Source organism: Onthophagus taurus, chromosome 5 (assembly GCF_036711975.1).
Source record: "Onthophagus taurus isolate NC chromosome 5, IU_Otau_3.0, whole genome shotgun sequence".
Taxonomy (NCBI): Eukaryota; Metazoa; Arthropoda; class Insecta; order Coleoptera; family Scarabaeidae; genus Onthophagus; species Onthophagus taurus.
In genome coordinates, this window is record NC_091970.1 from 8,703,550 (window position 1) to 8,722,649 (window position 19,100).

Below are 19,100 nucleotides of genomic sequence, written 5' to 3' on the forward strand. Positions count from 1 at the left end.
AATGTTGGCATATAGTATCTACCATAAAAACTTAAACTCAGGTAATACCTCAATATATCAAGGCAGCACATTGTGCCTTTGGTCGACAATTTGTCATTAAATAAGTCTCAAATGATATATTTTCAATATGACAGAGCACCAGCACATAATGCCAGAGTTGTTAGTGAATTTTTAAATACTACTACAAACTTTGGCAATAATTGGAAACAATGGGCACGTTCAGCCGGTGTCAACTGTTGAGTTGCTATATTAGCAGTCGCAGCTGAACGATACGCTAAGTCAGCGCTGTTACGTGCTTAGTTTGTCAGCGGTTGTGAAATTCTAGGTTAGGATTAATATTTCTTGTTTCTCCCCTTTAATTTGGAAAACTGCCAGAACTGTATAAAATCAAATGAGCCTTAAAATCAACATCATCATCCATTATCTCTTGTAATAACACAAAATTTTCAAAAAAATTATTGTTGGCCATAGTTTTAGGTTATGTTGAACTGCTAATTCTCAATTGCTTGTTCAGCCTAGCTATATATATTTGTTATCAGAAGAAAATAACAAATTATTTTAAGTCATAGCCAACTATGGTTTCCATTTAAAAAAATAAAGTTACGTCTAAAATCTCGAAAATAAATGATGGGAAAAAAATTCTACCTACGCCACTGAATTCTTCGTAAAAAGTTGCCCATATAATGTTTTATTTATAATACTCCATCTTTGATAATAAGTTTTTGCAAAATTTTCAGTTTTTGCCGATAGGGCGAAAACAAGAGACGATAGCTGTTCGGAGTTTTCGGTATTAGCATTTTCTCGAAAAACGAGATCATGACATGTAAGCTACTTTTTTTCTATCTCTTTTAGTTTCGGAGATAGCCTATGCGGACACCCTGTACATAGCATAAGAAATCTTGCGCCAACGTGCGCCTTAACCAAAAAATTGGCAGTCAAAGATTACTTAACACATAATTGTGGATTTTATTTATCAAGAAGCAAAAAACAAACAAGCACGCAGATTTAGAGAGTGTCACACAAGAAAATGTGGTAGACTTCAAACAAATGAAGATTTATTTAAAAGACTATTACTGAGCTCTGATCCATTTATTAGTAACTTTTATAAAGAATGTTCAGAAAGATATAAAAATATGAATGAAGACATGAAAAATTTACTTATACTGGACAAATCTCTAGAAGAAAAGGAAGGTAAAGAAGAAGATGATGATGATGAAGAAAGTGAAGAAGAAGACAATAATGATGAAGAAGTAAATATAGAGGAACAAGATTTAGAAAATGAAGAAGACTCACACAAATTGAGATAAATTTTGTTATGTTGGTGAATATAACAAAATATTTTATATTATCTCGAATAATTTGAAATGTATGTGGACTATCTCAGTATCATGGGAAAATTCTACCTCTCCAATATCACTTCAAATTAAGAGCGATGAGTTTATTCTCGAATAGTTCTTAAAACATTTTTAGTAAAAGCTAAGTAAAATTGAGCTATCTAACCAACTAAATCTGCCAATTAATTTTGCCACATTTTTATCAAATTCCATTTCTGATAGGGTAAAAAAATATGGGGCGTTCCAAAATTTTCGACTTTCTTACCATTGAATATGGAGAAACGATAATTCAATTTTTGACCACCCTGTATAAGATACTTTAATACAACAAATGACAATCTGTTTGACAACATCTCAAGAGTAATCGTGCCAATTTAGAGCTTTTTTGAATGAGCGTTGGCTGAGATATAAGGTTTTAAAGAGCATAAAGTAATTTGCCAAAGAAAAACTTAAAAACAAAATAACTCGAAAACGAAAAATGGTAGGTACCAATAACTTTTATCAAAGTCAACTTATTTTGTCGAATATAATTAAAAGGTGCATTAAAAACTATAGCATCCCATTTAAAATAACGAAGTTGTGGTCTACATCCGGTAGACCGGAAGTGGCGGCCATCTTGAAATTATTTTAGATCGAAAGCTTCGAATGAACAATCCATGTTGTCAAAATTTCAAACCGCTACGAATAGGGGTACCTAAACAAGTTCTAACGAACCAGTTACGTGAGACACCCTGTATAAATAATAAAAATATAAATGTACCATACAAAACCTTTGTTTCGCTTTTATTTTCAAATATTCGTTTCAACATTCTAAATTTTGTTTTAACTGTTGATAGATTAAATAAATCCTATCTAACCATTAAAAAAATATTATAAAGGTATTAAACATTTTCAACTTCATTTAGTTGTAATTAGATTTCTGGCTGAATGTAGAAGTTATAAATGTTAAATTAACAAGGCGTATACACGCATAACATTGTAGAGTACATGAAACTATAAGTGCATTTTTCTCGAAACATCCTTTTTACATCTGGTTAATACGATTCCTAAAAAATCACTCATAAGATTGACTTGAAATTTGAACTATATTTTCAAATAGCATCTTTCTATCCTATGACCTACAGAAAAACTGATACGATTTATACATGTTTTTTTTGCAATAAACTTATCGATTTCAAGAACAAAATCGATTATCTTAATTTGACTTTGCCAATAATATTTTTTTTGCTTAGTTTAATTCAAACGGTAATCACAAGTATACAGGATGCTCGGAAATTGCGTTCATATATTTAAAGGTGTGATTCTACATAAAAAATCATGAAGAAAAGTTCATATAAAGATGTGTCCGAAAATGCTTCCTATGGGAGTTAGAGCGCTTTGAAGAAGACGTTCAATATGAGGTTATTTCTCATTATTTCAAAAACTACTAAGGTTAGAAACACGAAAATTTGCATATCCAGCTATTTTTACGGGGGGAATACGATAATCGAATAAAAAATTAGAAGGAATGTGCAGTTGCGGAAATAAGGGATAGGGGGCGCAATTTATTTCCCATATTTTTTTTTGCTTTGATGTTTTCACTATTTTAACCTCAAAATTAGAATCTACGGAAAAAAATACATAAAAAATGTTCTGCTTATAAAATGGTCTACGACCACTCGTTTTCAAGATAAATAATGCTAAGTAAAATACTGCACACAAACATGTGTATTAAACTATCACTAAAAATCTTAGTAGGCTCTTTTCATTTGTTGATCTTTGCTGTCAAACGGTCGATAAAAAATTATTTTAGTGCAACAACCATTATAATTTACGTTTAATTAAATCAAAATGGTTCAATACTCAAACGAAGAGATGCCAAACATTCACTTTACGTACGGTAGAGCTGATGGAAATGCCAGAGAAGCACGAAGATTGTACGCAGAACGATATCCAAACCTACAACTTCACAAACGTTCGCTTCTATTCATAGAAGATTGTGTGAAACTGGGCGCTTTAAGGAAAATCGTTACGACTGTGGAAGATCATGCTCGATGCAGTAGTTATCAATCCTACGGTAAGGACTAGGAGATTATCGGTACAAGAAAATGTGCCGAAATCCACCGTTTGGGAGGTATTTAAAGATCAGGTACTGCATCCATATCATTTCCAAAAGGTGTAGGCCTTAAAACCCACCGATAGCATCCCAAGACTACAGTTCAGTCGTTGGATTATGGAACAATGGTGCCACGACAGAAATTTTCCGGAAAAAGTGTTGTTTACCGATGAAGCTGGATTTACCCGAGATGGCGTCATTAACTTCCATAATATCCATGTTTGGGCCGATGAAAACCCATACAATGTTTTAGCCACGAAACATCAAGAAAGATTTTCTATTAATGTATGGGTTGGTATTATTGGGGATCATTTAATTGATCCGTATGTACTTGATTACCGTCTCAACGGTACAACTTATCTTAAATTTTTGCAAAATACCTTGTTTGAACTGATGGAAGAAGTGCCGTATCAAACACGAAGGGAAATGTGGTTTATGCATGATGGGGCTCCTCCTCATTTCAGCGTTCAAGTACGGCAATATTTAAATGAAACCTACCGTGAAAGATGGATAGGTCGAGGAGCGCCCGTAGCATGGCCCGCACGTTCGTCAGACTTAAATCCCATAGACTTCTTTCTCTGGGGTTATCTTAAATATTTAGTGTATGCAACACCAGTTAACCAGTTAACAATGTCGAAGAGCTAGAACAACGTGTAAGGGACGGTTGTAACACTATTCGAAACAAACAAGGTATTTTTTGGAAAGTGAGACGTTCATTAATTAAACGAGTGAGATGTTGCATTGACATGGATGGTGGAATTTTTCAACAATTCTTATAACTTTTTTTGGTGTTATTTGTTAAAAATTTAAGTGCTTTTTGTTAATATTAATATTATTACTTCCCATCCTGTTAGATTATGTAAATAAAAAACTTTGCTTTTCAGAAGGGTATCTTTTATTTTCGGCTCTACCGGTTTCGACTAATTCTTTCTAGTCATCTTCAGGAGCAATAGCCACCTGTTACACAATTTAAAAATTACATTAAAAACTAAATTAAAAATATATAATAAATTTTGTTCTTCAAAAAACACATGTTTTTAGGTTACTTCAAAAATCAACTTACGTCTGTTATACTTTTAATTTTCGAAATCTGGAATCATCGCTTCTTTCATCAGTACTTTCTTGAATTATTCGTTCTTAAATGTTGTTAAAATTTTCTCTATTTTTATGTTTTTCCTTATTTTTAGCTCTCGTTGAATGTTAGTATTAGTAATGGTTGCTTTATCTTTATTTTTAGGTTATGTTCAACCCTGTGAATATAGCCGTGTATTCTTTAAAATTTAAATAGTTTCAAATATTGTGGTAAGGTTAGGTTGGCTGAATACATTTTGTTATCTTTGTGGTCACAATTAGCATAAATATTATTTTCCTGTTATTATATGAAGCTTCGTTAATGTCGAGTGAGTTCTTGGTGCTTGAGTCAAGGTTTAAAAATTTCAATGTCATGTTATGTCAAGTTAGCGTTTTAGTTAGGGAAATAGGGAAAGAAAGGATAAAAGGCAGGAGAAAAGGAGAGGAGTAGTTGCCATGGGACCCAGATAGTTGCGATTTTAGAGTTGCAACCATGGCTTTAAAATCCTCGTTCTTCTGGGGGTTTCTTTTTAGGGAGGGGTGTGTGGTGTTTTTGGCTGAATATATTTTGTTGTCTTTGTGGTCATAATTAGCATAAATATTATTTTTCTGTTATTGTATGAAGCTTCGTTAATGTTGAGTAAGTTCTTGGTGTCTGAGTCAAGGTTTAAAAAATTCAATGTCATGTTATGTCAAGTTAGCGTTTTAGTTAGGGAAATAGGGAAAGAAAGGAGAAAAGGTAGGAGAAAGGAGAGGAGTAGTTGCCATGGGACCCAGATAGTTGCGATTTTAAGCTGCAACTGTGGCTGTAAATCCTCGTTCTTCTGGGGGTTTTCGGGGAGGGGTGTATGGTGTATTTAGGTAAGTATACAATGGTCGTGTCATTGTGGTGATTTGTTCGTTGAGACAAATTGTGTGTGGGTTAAAAAATTTGAATTTGTTTGTCTCGTAGTTTTCGAGAGCTTCCATTACATTACCTTTGTTTCTATAATGTATTATGGTTGCGTTTTTATTTTCGTCAAATTGATGGTTTTTATTGAAAATAAGGTGTCTGCCAAAGTTAGATTTTTGTTGGTTTTTGTGTTCTTTTATTCTTGTTCGCAGAGATCTTCCTGTTTCACCTATATACGTTGCTTGGCAGGTGTCGCATGTTAATTTGTATATTCCGTTGTTATCTAATTTGTTAATTTTGTCCTTATTATTTAATAATAATTGACCTATTGTGTTGTTACTCTTAGAAGTTAGCTTAATGTTGTATTTTTCAAATATTTTCCTCATCTTACCATTTATGTCTCCTTGATATTCCAAAGCTATGTATGTTTTGTATTTGTTTTCCTGGTTTTGGCTTAGTGTTGTCAGAGTGTTGCGTGTTTCTTTGTTCTTCTGTCTTTTTATGATTTTATCAATAATATCTGGTTTGTAACCATTGTTCTTACATATTTGTTTTATAATTGTTGTTTCTTTTTTCATTTCATAAATTAATTGCTAATTGTGACCACAAAGATAACAAAATGTATTCAGCCAACCTAACCTTACCACAATATTTGAAACTATTTAAATTTTAAAGAATACACGGCTATATTCACAGGGTTGAACATAACCTAAAAATAAAGATAAAGCAACCATTACTAATACTAACATTCAACGTGAGCTAAAAATAAGGAAAAACATAAAAATAGAGAAAATTTTAACAACATTTAAGAACGAATAATTCAAGAAAGTACTGATGAAAGAAGCGATTATTCCAGATTTCGAAAATTAAAAATATAACAGACGTAAGTTGATTTTTGAAGTAACCTAAAAACATGTGTTTTTTGAAGAACAAAATTTATTATATATTTTTAATTTAGTTTTTAATGTAATTTTTAAATTGTGTAACAGGTGGCTATTGCTCCTGAAGATGACTAGAAAGAATTAGTCGAAACCGGTAGAGCCGAAAATAAAAGATACCCTTCTGAAAAGCAAAGTTTTTTATTTACATAATCTTTTTGTTAATGTTTTAAGTTAAACTTTTTATTTTTGTTAAATTGTTAATACGTTTTGTTTAGATTCCTTTTTTAAGGTTTTGGTAAAATTTACCATTAAAATTAACCATGATTGGAAAAAAATTTTGTAGACAATGTACGAAGAAATTTTTTATCACCCATTTGACAGCTTAAATCAAACCAATGAAAGAAGCCTATTAAGATTTTTAGTGATAGTTTAATACATTGAGGATAAAATAGTGAAAAGATCAAAGCAAAAAAAAATATGGGAAATAAATTGCGCCCCCTATCCCTTATTTCCGCAACTGCACATTCCTTCTAATTTTTTATTCGATTATTCGTATTCGCCTCGTAAAAATAGCTGGATATGCAAAATTTCGTGTTTCTAACCCTACTACTTTATATGAACTTTTCTTTATGATTTTTTTATGTAGAATCACACCTTTAAATATATGAACGCAATTTCCGGGCACCCTGTATAGAAAAGAACATCATTCGATTTTTGAGCTTCATATCATTTCATTGTATCAACCAGCAATTTAGACAAACCACGTACCAACTTGGTTGAGGTACAATGTAAAGATTATTTTTTATAAACAATTCTTTTTAAATGAGTAAATATATCATAAAAACACATGCAAAAGATTAAATTGAAATACCACATAATTTGGCAGCCAAAAATACCAAAAGAGATCATTTTATTTGATACAAAAAAAGAGACTCCCCCCTTAAAAAGCTAGAATTTGATTATACTAGTACTAGTATTATTTGGAGTGGTATAGACTCAATTTCAAATTATTTCATGTTTTAACAATGTTAATAATTAAAGCTTTAATTAAGCAAAAATGTATTGAATGTTCAAACGGTTTTTATCTGGCAACATTACACCGTTCAAATCGCGAATTATCCCGATATGTTTTGGTAAATTAATAAAATTGAAAACGACTCACCGAATGGATGTTGTTTTCCTTGGATTTTACTTCAAAGCTCAGCTGGAAAGAAAAGAAATTTATTTATTGTAACAAAAAAAATGAATTAATTAACCTTTTAACATCCATAAAATAGCAATCCGATGATCTCAACATCACTAATATCACATAACGCTTAGCAAAAATATAGCACGCATTTATCACTTAATTCAAGTAACTAGTTTTATTTTTCTAAACTACTTTATCACCCTTAAATGCCCGCATATCAACTAAAATGCGTTATTAGCGAATCAACTTCCAAACATCCCCTCCTTAATTTATTGTGTGAAAAGGAATACTGGAGGTGAATAAACAAAAAATGTAAAGACGACGGGGCGAAGCGGTTTTAAATCGTTTTTTGGTTTTAAAACTCAACCTTTCAATAAAAAATTACTCGTTTTCTCGAAACATTTCAAATAAAACTTAAGTCATTTTACTAAAATAAATAAATCCCTTATTTTATGTGTCATGAAATATAAATTTTAAAAAAATCGTATCTCAAGAACGAATTGAGATATCATCAACAAATTTAATGAAGATTTAATGCGCTGTATATAATTTCTTATTTTCTATTCCGTACCCTTAACGGGGGAGAAAAAGACCAGACAAGTAGAAAGAACAACAATAAATTATATTAAAAGTAGAAATACTAAAACCGAAAAAGATTTTCTGTCTTAAGGAAAGTATCAGAACTGTCCCTCACCGATTTTGTTGAAATTGTTGAAATATATACAGGGTGTCACACAAAAAACGCCCCAAGCTGTAACTCTGTCATTTATATTCTGATTTTAATGAGCCAGGTATCAAATGAAATGATTTGATAAATATTATGATTCAAGCCATAGAAAAATTTATATATATTATGTATATAGAAGGTCATTTCCCCACTATTTTTTGGTACAAACGCTCCCAAGGGGATTGTGAGGGAACTAATTAGGTTAAAGCGCGAAATTTAAATATAGGTATTTCTATACCGGTTTATACCATTACTTTATTTTGAACAGGTCAAGTGCATTTTCCAAATAAATAGAAAAAAATATGAATTTAAAGTTTTTCCAAGATAATATTCATAATTTTTAACGTATATTGCTCTTATTGGCAAAAAGCGCCAATTTATTTATTGGATAAACTTATCAAGAGGTGGTAAAAGTGGCCCTAACTTATTTAAATACTTAACTAAAGGATATAAACCAAGCCACTAAGCCAAAAGAACGTAAGGAAGAAAATTTGCTTATACAACAGGGTTATTACCAATTATCACACTAAACGACAAAACAAAAATGTGACGTTTGCTTTCACCTCTGAGTTTGACGTTATACATAAATTTTTTTCTATGGTTACAAGCGCTTTGTTTGTGTAGATAATGCAGATTGCTGCAAATTCAGTTTACAACGTCATCCAGTGCATTGTGAGGCTACTAAACCTCGGTCCAAATTTTTATAGTAGTAAGACTTTCAACGCCATCTTCAATTTCAAGCGAATATGAACTTTTGTTTTTCAAATTGCACTGTATATTTTTCGTCACGTCATGAGATAGAGATTTTTTTCTGAATCCAATGATGTACAGCACATCCATTTTGAATGTACTTTTAGCAGAGAAAAGACACCTGTACGTAGAGGTTATCACACAAGAATGCCTCAACCTGTAATTCAGTCATTTACAATCCGATTTTCATGAGCCAGGTATCAAATGAAATGGTTTGATGAATACTATGATTCATGCTACAAATAAATTTTTTCCAAAGCCATCTTCAATTTCAAGCGATGTCAACTTTTGATTTTCAAATTGGTCGGTATGTTTTTTTTCACGTTATTGGATAGAGATTTTTTTTTAAATCCATTGATGTATAATACATCAATATTAATTGTAATTTTAGTAGAGAAAAAAATTAAAACACTTTCCGAACATTCTCATAAAATCTCATGCGTTATAATGTAGTGTGCCATGGAAAAAAATAAAAAACAACTTATAACTGTCATTACAAATTATTAGTGACATTTTTAATAAGTATAATTCGACGTTTTTTAAAGATATCATGAATTTCAGTGAACTTACTGACATGCTACAAGTTTATTTTGAATGTAGTAAAAACAAGAGCATATTACAAAAAAATGTTTTGAACAATAGTTTTAACAAATTTTATTCCTAACAATATTGCTCTCTTGTACTTTTGTTCTCAGATGTAGAGATATCGAGAAAAACACAAAAATATGACAATTTGATGAATTTGTTGCTTTATCAAGCAGTTAATGGTAGCACTCGGAAAAGGGAGAATGTTACAAAAAAACTTTTGGAACAATAATTGTTGCAAATTTTATTCTTAACACTATTGCTCTCTTGCAGTTTTGCTCTGCGATGCATCAATATTGAGAAATATACAAAAATATGAAAATTTTAAGAATTTGTTGGTTTTTCAAGTAGTTAATGGTAACACTTGGGAAACGGAGTATGTTACAAAACAACTTTTGGGACAATAGTTGTAGCAAATTTTGTTTTAAACAATATTGCCCTCTTGCACTTTTGCTCTTAGATGCGTCAATATCGAGAAAAACACAAAAATATTAAATTTTGATGAATTTATTGTTTTATCAAGCAGTTAATGGAAGCACTCGGAAAATGGAGAATGTTACAAAAAAACTTTTGGAACAATAGTTGTAGCAAATTTTGTTCTAAACAATATTGCCCTCTTGCACTTTTGCTCTTAGATGCGTCAATATCGAGAAAAACACAAAAATATGAAATTTTGATGAATTTATTGTTTTATCAAGCAGTTAATGGAAGCACTCGAAAAATGAAGAATGTTACAAAAAAACTTTTGGAACAATAGTTGTAGCAAATTTTGTTCTTAATAATATTGCTCTCTTGCACTTTTGCTCTTAGATGCGTTAATATCGAGAAAAATGTACAAATATGAAATTTTGATGAATTTATTGCTTTATCAAGCAGTTAATGGAAGCACTCGGAAAATGAAGAATGTTACAAAAAAAACTTTTGGGACAATAGTTGTAGCAAATTTTGTTCTGAACAATATTGCCCTCTTGCACTTTTGCTCTTAGATGCGTCAATATCGAGAAAAACACAAAAATATGAAATTTTGATGAATTTATTGTTTTATCAAGCAGTTAATGGAAGCACTCGGAAAATGAAGAATGTTACAAAAAAACTTTTGGGACAATAGTTGTAGCAAATTTTGTTCTTAACAATATTGCTGTCTTTCATTTTTGCTCTCAGATGCGTCAATATTGAGAAAAACACAAAAATATGAAAATTTGATGAATTTGCTTATTCAAACAGTTAACCGTAACACTTGGGAAATGGAGAATGTTACAAAAAAACTTTTGTAACAATAGTTGTAGCAAATTTTGTTCTTAACAATATTGCTCTCTTTCATTTTTGCTTTCAGATGCGTCAATATTGAGAAAAGTACAAAAATGTAAAAATTGTATGAATTTATTGCGTTTTCAAGTTAATGGTAACACTCGGGAAATGGAGAATGTTACAAAAAAACTTTTGGTACAATAGTTGTAGCATATTTTATTCTTAACAATATTGCTCTCTTTCATTTTTGCTCTCATATGCGTCAATATTGAGAAATGTACAAAAATGTGAAAATTGTATGAATTTATTGCGTTTTCAAGTTAATGATAAGATTCGTGTATTACAAAAAAATGTTTTGAACAATAGTTTTATTAAATTTTATTCCTAACAATATTGTTCTCTTCTACTTTTGCTCTCAGATGTAGAGATGTCGAGAAAAACACAAAAATATGACAATTTGATGAATTTGTTGCTTTATCAAGCAGTTAATAGTAGTACTCGGAAAATGGAGAATGTTACAAAAAAAGTTTTGGAACAATAGTTGTAGCAAATTTTGTTCTAAACAATATTGCCCTCTTGCCCTTTTGCTCTTAGATGCGTCAATATCGAGAAAAACACAAAAATATGAAATTTTGATGAATTTATTGTTTTATCAAGCAGTTAATGGAAGCACTCGGAAAATGAAAATTGTTACAAAAAAACTTTTGGAACAATAGTTGTAGCAAATTTTGTTCTTAACAATATTGCTCTCTTTCATTTTTGCTCTCAGATGCGTCAATACTGAGAAAAATACAAAAATGTGATAATTGTATGAATTTGTTGCGTTTTTAAATTATGGTAAGATTCGTGCTACGGAGAATATTACAAAAAAATGTTTCGAACAATAGTTGTAGTAAATTTTATTCCTAACAATATTGCTCTCTTGTACTTTTGCTCTTACGATTAGATGTAGAGATATCGAGAAAAACACAAAAATATGACAATTTGTTGCTTTATCAACCAAGTTAGTTAATGCACGGCAAATTAATGGTAGTACTCGGAAAATGGCGAATGTTCGCGAAAGCCGCAACTTTCTATCTTTCATAATAACTGAGATACCCTGCAAACCCATCGAAATTTGGAAACCTTGTACATTTTCATAATGCAAAATTAGTGAAATTTAATTTAGACGTATGTACTTATTCTATATGTGTATACATGAAAATTGCATCCTGTTAAATAACATCAACAGTGTAACTTGGTTAGGACGCTTCGACGTCGAGCTCGACCAGTAATCGACTAATCAACACCCGGATGACGTCACGTATTAATTAGTAGCGCTTCTGCTCGCGGCCCGGCCACCATGTAATTATATTAACGGTCCTAATTGGCATTAATTAGCCGCGTAACTCACACAATCGCCCCCTACCGCTGCTCCGCCATCACCACCACCACCAATCGTTGCTATTCTTGTAAACAACAACGACGACTATTACAATGATAGCCCCGCATCTTTGCTTTTGTTCAAAAACGATTCCGATAACAACTCGAGGGCGGATTTTCACCAACAATCACCCTATAACGATAGGGGGACATATTGTGCTTTGCGCGCCCCCTGCTACTAACAGGGACGGACAACGTAATGACGTCGTAATGACACCGCGTGTTGTGCAAAGCGTCGAAGTGTGCCGCACATTTGATTTGCATAAAAGCAGAACCCTCGATTAAGAGGTTTTTCTCATGCAAAAAATTTTGAATGGGATCATGGTTAATGGGGCAAAAACAATTTAATACGATTGTCTTGTATTTTCTGACTTGTATTGTCATTGATTTAAGGAACAATTTAAAGCCATCTCGACACGAGCGTCTCAACTAGTAAATTAATTGCTTAATTGCACTCTTAAAACTGGACATGATATCAACAATGTGGTACGCGGCCCGAATTAATCGAGCCAAATTCACCAAATTGATTTAATTTAAACTTAACGGGTGTGTAATCTTTAAATCGGTGGTCAAAAATTTAACACCCCCCAAAACCACTAATAGCGAAAAATAACGCTTTGTTGAGGCGACACAAAAAAAAGTGAAGTAAAATAACCCTCCCCATTTAATTCACCCTCTTAATGTTGCGTATTTATGCGATTTTGGAGGGCGCACGCACTCGACGGGTGGCGATGGTGGATTATTTTAGCGCGCCGGATGTGAAACGCTACTCTTCTCGAACCGGATCCGGATCCGGAACCGGCGATGTCCATCGGGCCGTATTGTCGACGACCCAATGGGGCATTTTCTGACCTTTTCGGGTTGATGCGAGTACGTTACATGGGGGAGGTGGTTAATAGACCAAAAAGGACATCCTGAAGTCGATGCTTTTACTATATTTTCCCAAGCGAAAATGGTATTAAATTATATTGTTGTGGAGATATCAAGTGATTAAGCAATTTGCATCTTAAAAGTTAAAAGAAAAATTAAATTGGTATAAACTATTATTATTCTTTATTATTGCTACAAGGCTATAGGTCCTTGATGAACCTTAGCATTGCTCAACCGAGGATATCTAAAGTCCTCCAGGTGACCCTAGATACCATTTGCGAAAGTTGGATGGACTAATCCGCCCAACTATCCAAGGTGAAGAAATTCCTTTCTCAAAGGAAGTCAAATATCTAGGAGTAATCCTAGACAAAACCCTATCATGGAATGGACATTTGCAGGGAGTTTTGCACAAAGCTAGACTATCCTTATGGACTTGTCGCAGTCTTTGTGGAAAAAGTTGGGGTCTTACCCCTGAAAGACTGTACTGGCTCTATGTGACTGTGGTTAGACCTATGATCACATACGGAGCAGCAGCCTGGTATAGGAAAGTCCGACAGACTTCAGCTATCAGTAAACTTTCACGAATTCAACGAGTAGCTGGATTGGCAATCTCTGGTGCGATAGGCACAACGCCAACTCTAGCAATGGAGGTTCTGCTTGGCCTATCTCCTCTGCATTTGCATATAGAGAAAGTGGCTAGAACAACCATTTACAGATTTAAGCAATATGCTCAAAACTGTTCCGACATGTCCTACCAATGGGCTGCGGAAGACATTATAAGCACTGATACTGTGCTATCAATGCCGTCAGATTTGGCGGTATCACTATCAGTGATTAATGCTCGATACCAGATTGTACTGCCTGAGCGGCAGTCATGGATCGAAAATGAAAATTCTCTGGTTCGGGCAGACATTTGCTTGTACACAGATGGATCAAAAACGCCTGAAGGGGTAGGAGCAGGAGTATACTGCCAGACACCTCGAATTAAGCAAGCCTACAGCCTGGGTACGTACTGTACTGTATTCCAGGCGGAAGTATTTGCTATTGACATGGGTGCTAAAATCCTTCTTGAAAGAGGGGTGAAGAACATGACAGTACGAATTTTCTCAGACAGTCGCTGCAAGCCGTGAAAACGGTGTCGGCTCTGGTTAATGATTGTAAGAGAACATTAAACACACTGAGTTGTGATAACAGAGTCTCTCTGATCTGGGTCCCGGGTCACTCTGGTGTTGCTGGCAATGAAGCGGCAGATAAGCTAGCACGAGATGGCAGCGCTGAAGCGTTTGTGGGACCGGAACCAGCAGTTGGTGTATCATTTGCGATGGCCAAATATAGGATTGGACTGTGGGCTGAAGAGAGACTTCGCCTACTGTGGACCAGTTCTCCTGGAATGAGACCCGGGAATATTTTAGGACTTGCCCGTAGTAGCATAAAAGTTCTAATGGGTGTTTTTACTGGGCACTGCCGATTAAAAGCACACCTCAACTTGTTAGGTTTAGCCGACGATGTTGAATGCCGACTATGTGCGGAGGAAGCAGAGACGGTTGAGCATGTTTTATGCCACTGCCCTGCCGTTAACCGTATCAGATTCTCGATTTTTGGGTCGCAGTTTATCTCCTCAAAGGATCTGAATGACCTTTCGCCGAGCAAGGTATTAATGTTCGTTAAGAGCATTGGACTGCATGGTGAAATTTGATAATGATATCTATCGGGGTACAATAGATCCTTAGGGTCGCGGTGCAAGGTTGGTTGGTCCGCCTACCCGATATGTATTCTATGTAATGTAGTATTGCTCAAATGTTCGTTTATGTAGGTAGGTGTCAGACGTGCTTTACCAAAAATTTTGTGTCTTGACGCATTCACACAGTATATGTTCAGCAATCTCTGACTCGTCGTTGCAAAGTCCTCAAGTTTGATCCTCAACTTGTCCAATGTGGAATAGATGGTGTTTTAGGGGCGCATGGCCGATCAGGAAGCCTAAGAGCGACTTTAGATCTTTGCTGAGGCATAAAACATCTTTGGTTTTGTTTTGCGGTAGAGTTATTTGCACAACCAGGGTGGGGTCCAATAAAAGACATTTTCGTTACCTCTTTGCCCGTGGTGTCCGCCTTTTCATTGCCTTCAATGTCTCTGTGACCTAGAACCCACCATAGAGTAACATCATTAGCGAGTTTTCTCACGTTCTGATCAGTACGTGTAGGCCTAAATTACCTTTAGGGCTGCTTGTGAAAGAAAATGTTTATGGATGCACCTTTCTGTCCTTTTTTTAGGTTCAAAACGGTGTAGAAGTTTATAACAAGAACTCCTGCTTGAAAAAATGGTTATGTCTGAGTTGAGGAGCAATGTGATGCGGCTCTTTGGTCCATTAATGCCCATACCAACTCTGGATCCAACTGTCTTTGTGACAAGAAAGGGCTCCTCTTTTAAGTTGAGGTACTTATAGTATATGACCTTATACGGATGGTCGAAATTATATTCTGTCGGTATAAGGTCCGTTTTAATTTCGATTAAGTGGTTTAGACATGGATCCTTGAGGATTTCAAGATGTCCTCTGAAGTTACTCTGCATCAACTTGAATGAAGACCGTGTTTTTAGCGATAAGACACTTAAAGTTGTCTCGTTTTGTATGTATTGTATAAGACATGCTAACCGCTGGATTTGTTAATTTCATAATTTCTTAATTCCCATCAGTTTTGAAAAAAAAACTTCTTTATCTTTAGAACGTCTATTTTGAATAGGTGTGGATAACTGGTGATCTGTATACTGTCAAAGCTTTTATTAAAGTATATAGATATACAGTGTAAGTCAGTGTAGTAGTTACTTAACAAAGGAGCAAGATTTGGTCCTTTGTAGATCTTCCTTCCTTGAAGCCACACTGGTATTCACCTAGTATGTTCTCAACATATGACGTCATTTCATCTTCGCCTGGTGCCCTTCCATTTTTCATCTTCATTACAATTCTTGTTGTCTCGTCGAAATATGGTAGTTCTACTTTTGGTTCAGCAGTTTGTATCTCCGGTTCCGAAACATCTGCTATATTCCCCACATTCAAGTTCGAGAAGTATTCTTCCCATCTCTTCATGACCTCCTCTTCCGCAGTCAGGAGTGTGTACCATCCTTGTCTCTGTTGATTATAGTTCTCCTCGATATCTTGGATCCTTCTCCTCATCATTTGACTTTGTATGCCTTACCGAAACTAAATACATTTCGGTTTGACGAGCTATGATTCGATTTACCGAAAATTTTAGATTTAGCGAAATCCTCTTTAATTGGTATTAGAAAAATCTGATGGTGGAGGTGTTTCACTGCTGGCAATATTGTCCTGTAATCTTCTTTGGCAATAAAGTGAATTATTATTATTATTTTCTCCTTGCTTCATCAACGAGTTATGGAAATCTTCTTTGGCTTTTCCATTACCTTTTGGGTACTGTGGTGATGAAGTCATAAAACACGATAAGACACATAACCACACCTTGACTGGTGAGATAAAATCTCGCCTTCACACAGGCTAACAGACTAGCAGAAAGCCACCACATTCTTCCAATACCTTTTAACCCTTTGTGTCCTAAAAAGTAAAAAATTTTGAAACTTTGTGACAGAATTAAGTCGCTATCAAAATACACTCTACAGTAAAGACCTTTGGAATCAATTTTAGCAAAATATGCAATCCCCCATTCTGGGAGGATAATGGTACTTGAGAGTACCATCAGGCATTAAAATATATTTTAGTGATGTTGGAGTATACAAAAACTTAGTAGGATGAGTAGGATAGGCTCAAGGTCTATAGAACATAAGGTTACCTAATTCCCTATGCCTCTGTAGTATCGATTATTACCCCGCAGAATGACGTCACTGGTTCGATACAGTCAGAGTAGAGTTGAGTAAAAGATAGCCTATACTGTGGTACAGGCTATATAAAATATTTAAACCTCGCATCGTGTTGTGTTGTTCATAGAACCAACTACGTCACTGACCCACCTTGCCCCTCAGAGGCCTTGAGGTAGGCCTTGCTCTCAAGGATTAACCGCACAGAAAATTGGTTCGATACCGCTGAACCACCTCAGCATTGTGCGCAAGAGCTGAATTTTATATGAATATCTTGGGAGGAACGTTGAAGTAACACTAGTACTTCCTTCATCAGAATCTTATCAAGGTAGTTCTATGAGTTGATCTTGACTCCCTGATCAACAAAAACCAGCAGTGTTGAATCACTTCAGCCCAAACCATGACCTAAGTAACATAGAACTACGTTTCTTTTCAACGTGGATCACGTTAGACGTGAAAGATGTCTTTGCATCTTGATGTTACGAAGCCCCAAACGATGTTTGAAGATCCTGTGTGCAAATTCACAGCTGATATTCATCTCATTAGTCGTTTTTCTAAGATACTTCTTAGAATTCTGCTTAATCATGATGGAAGTTGCGGAAATTTTTAGTCTTCCACTTCTGAGACGATATTCGATGCTACAAGAAACACCGGTGATTGGCCCGATCTTCTTCTAAGTCACCTCGGCTTAACTCAACCTCAAAAACGTGACACGGATATGGATTAATATACATACACTGTTGGAAATAATTCACGAGCACACCCTATATAATCTGAACGCGTGAAGATAAATCCATAATATTTGCGGAGTACAAAGCTTTACTGTAGACGAGTTTATTCAGCGAGTTTCGAGTTGCTCCGTCGCGGCATTGTTAACTGAGCCGCCCTTCCAAGTGGAACATTCCGTCGCTATGGAGACCGAAGTGGATGGAAAATACCGGTCGTTTTTAGTGTGGTGTGAAGGACCACATTGTTATCGTACTCTGTGCGCAATGGATGAGCGATCGCGTTACTTAAGCGAGTTTGGGCGAGGAATGTTTGTGGGTATGTACATTGAGGGTGTATCGTTCCGTGAAATTGCGCGTCGTCTCGAGCGGTCGTTATCGGCAGTGCAACGGGCATGGCGAGAATGGTCTGAGGTAGGACATAGGTACCTACAGCCGCGACCCCAGCACACGAGGATCGCACTTTTGTGCTCAGCGCTTTAGCGTCGTATGCGTCCTCCTCAAGGCAACTTGGAGCTGTTTGACCACCGGCAGGGGAAGGCTCACTCACTACGCGAACTGTATGGCGGCGTTTGGTAGATAGTGCGTCGTGCGATACAGCGGATTCCAGTAACACCCGAGCACCGCAGCATACGTCACGAGTGGGTCAACGCTAGGCATTAGTGGGTTGCCGAGTAGAGGGACATTTTGTTTTCCGACGAATCAAGATTCGAATTGAGCACCGGTGATGCGCGAATTTTAGTTCGTCGGAGACGTGGTGATCGTCTACTCGAGCAGTGCGTGCAAGAATGCCCTATCCACCGACAACCGAACATTATGGTATGGGGTGCTATTACACATGGTGGACGTACATGTCTGCTGCGTGTATAGCAAATCATGACGGGTCAACGATACGTAGATGAGGTGCTATGGTCCGTTGTGCTTCCCTATGTTCGGCGGCGTCCAGGTCTCCTATATATGCACGACAACGTCCGAACGCACATCGGGCGTATTGTACACACCTTTGTGGAAGAGCATCATATACGAATGCTTCCTAGGTCAGCTCGTTTTCCGGATCTGAGTCCAATCGAACATGTTTGGGAAATGACTGGTCGGAGACTTCCACGTTATCCGGCTTCCCCGGCTAACGTTTTGGTGCTGTGGAGGCGAGTTGAGGTGGCATAGTTGACCATCCCTCTCGCTACGATACAGCGACTTATAGACTCCATGCCACGTCGTGTAGCGATGGTACGCGAAGCTCACGAGGGATACTCTCGCTATTGATGTTTCATCCCCCAGCAGAGTTGTGCCGCTCTCCATGTGAGAGTAAGTTACACTACTTTCGTACTACTTCCATACCAAATTTTATTCCGCTAGACACACGCGTTCAGATTATACAGGGTGTGCTCGTGAATTATTTCCAACAGTGTATATGTGGTAATATATGAAAAGTAAAGATGACGCAAGATGTAAAAAGATAGAATCTAGGATAAAAAAGATGTTATAA

General features: G+C 35.5%; 2 protein-coding genes across 8 annotated transcripts in view; one reads left to right on the forward strand and one right to left on the reverse strand.

The window, feature by feature from the left end:
- The window catches only part of LOC111413401 (chromosome transmission fidelity protein 18 homolog), a 156,800-nt gene that overhangs the window by 98,105 nt on the left and 39,595 nt on the right, over positions 1–19,100 (reverse strand). For all 7 annotated transcript variants that reach the window (XR_011640317.1, XR_011640314.1, XR_011640315.1 and 4 more), the window contains one exon: positions 7,436–7,477. The gene's annotated coding sequence lies outside the window, so the exon portion shown is untranslated. The remainder of the gene's footprint in view (positions 1–7,435; positions 7,478–19,100) is intronic.
- LOC111420214 (Dorsal root ganglia homeobox) overlaps positions 1–19,100 on the forward strand; it is a 108,117-nt gene that overhangs the window by 74,339 nt on the left and 14,678 nt on the right. The gene's annotated exons all lie outside the window — the stretch shown is intronic.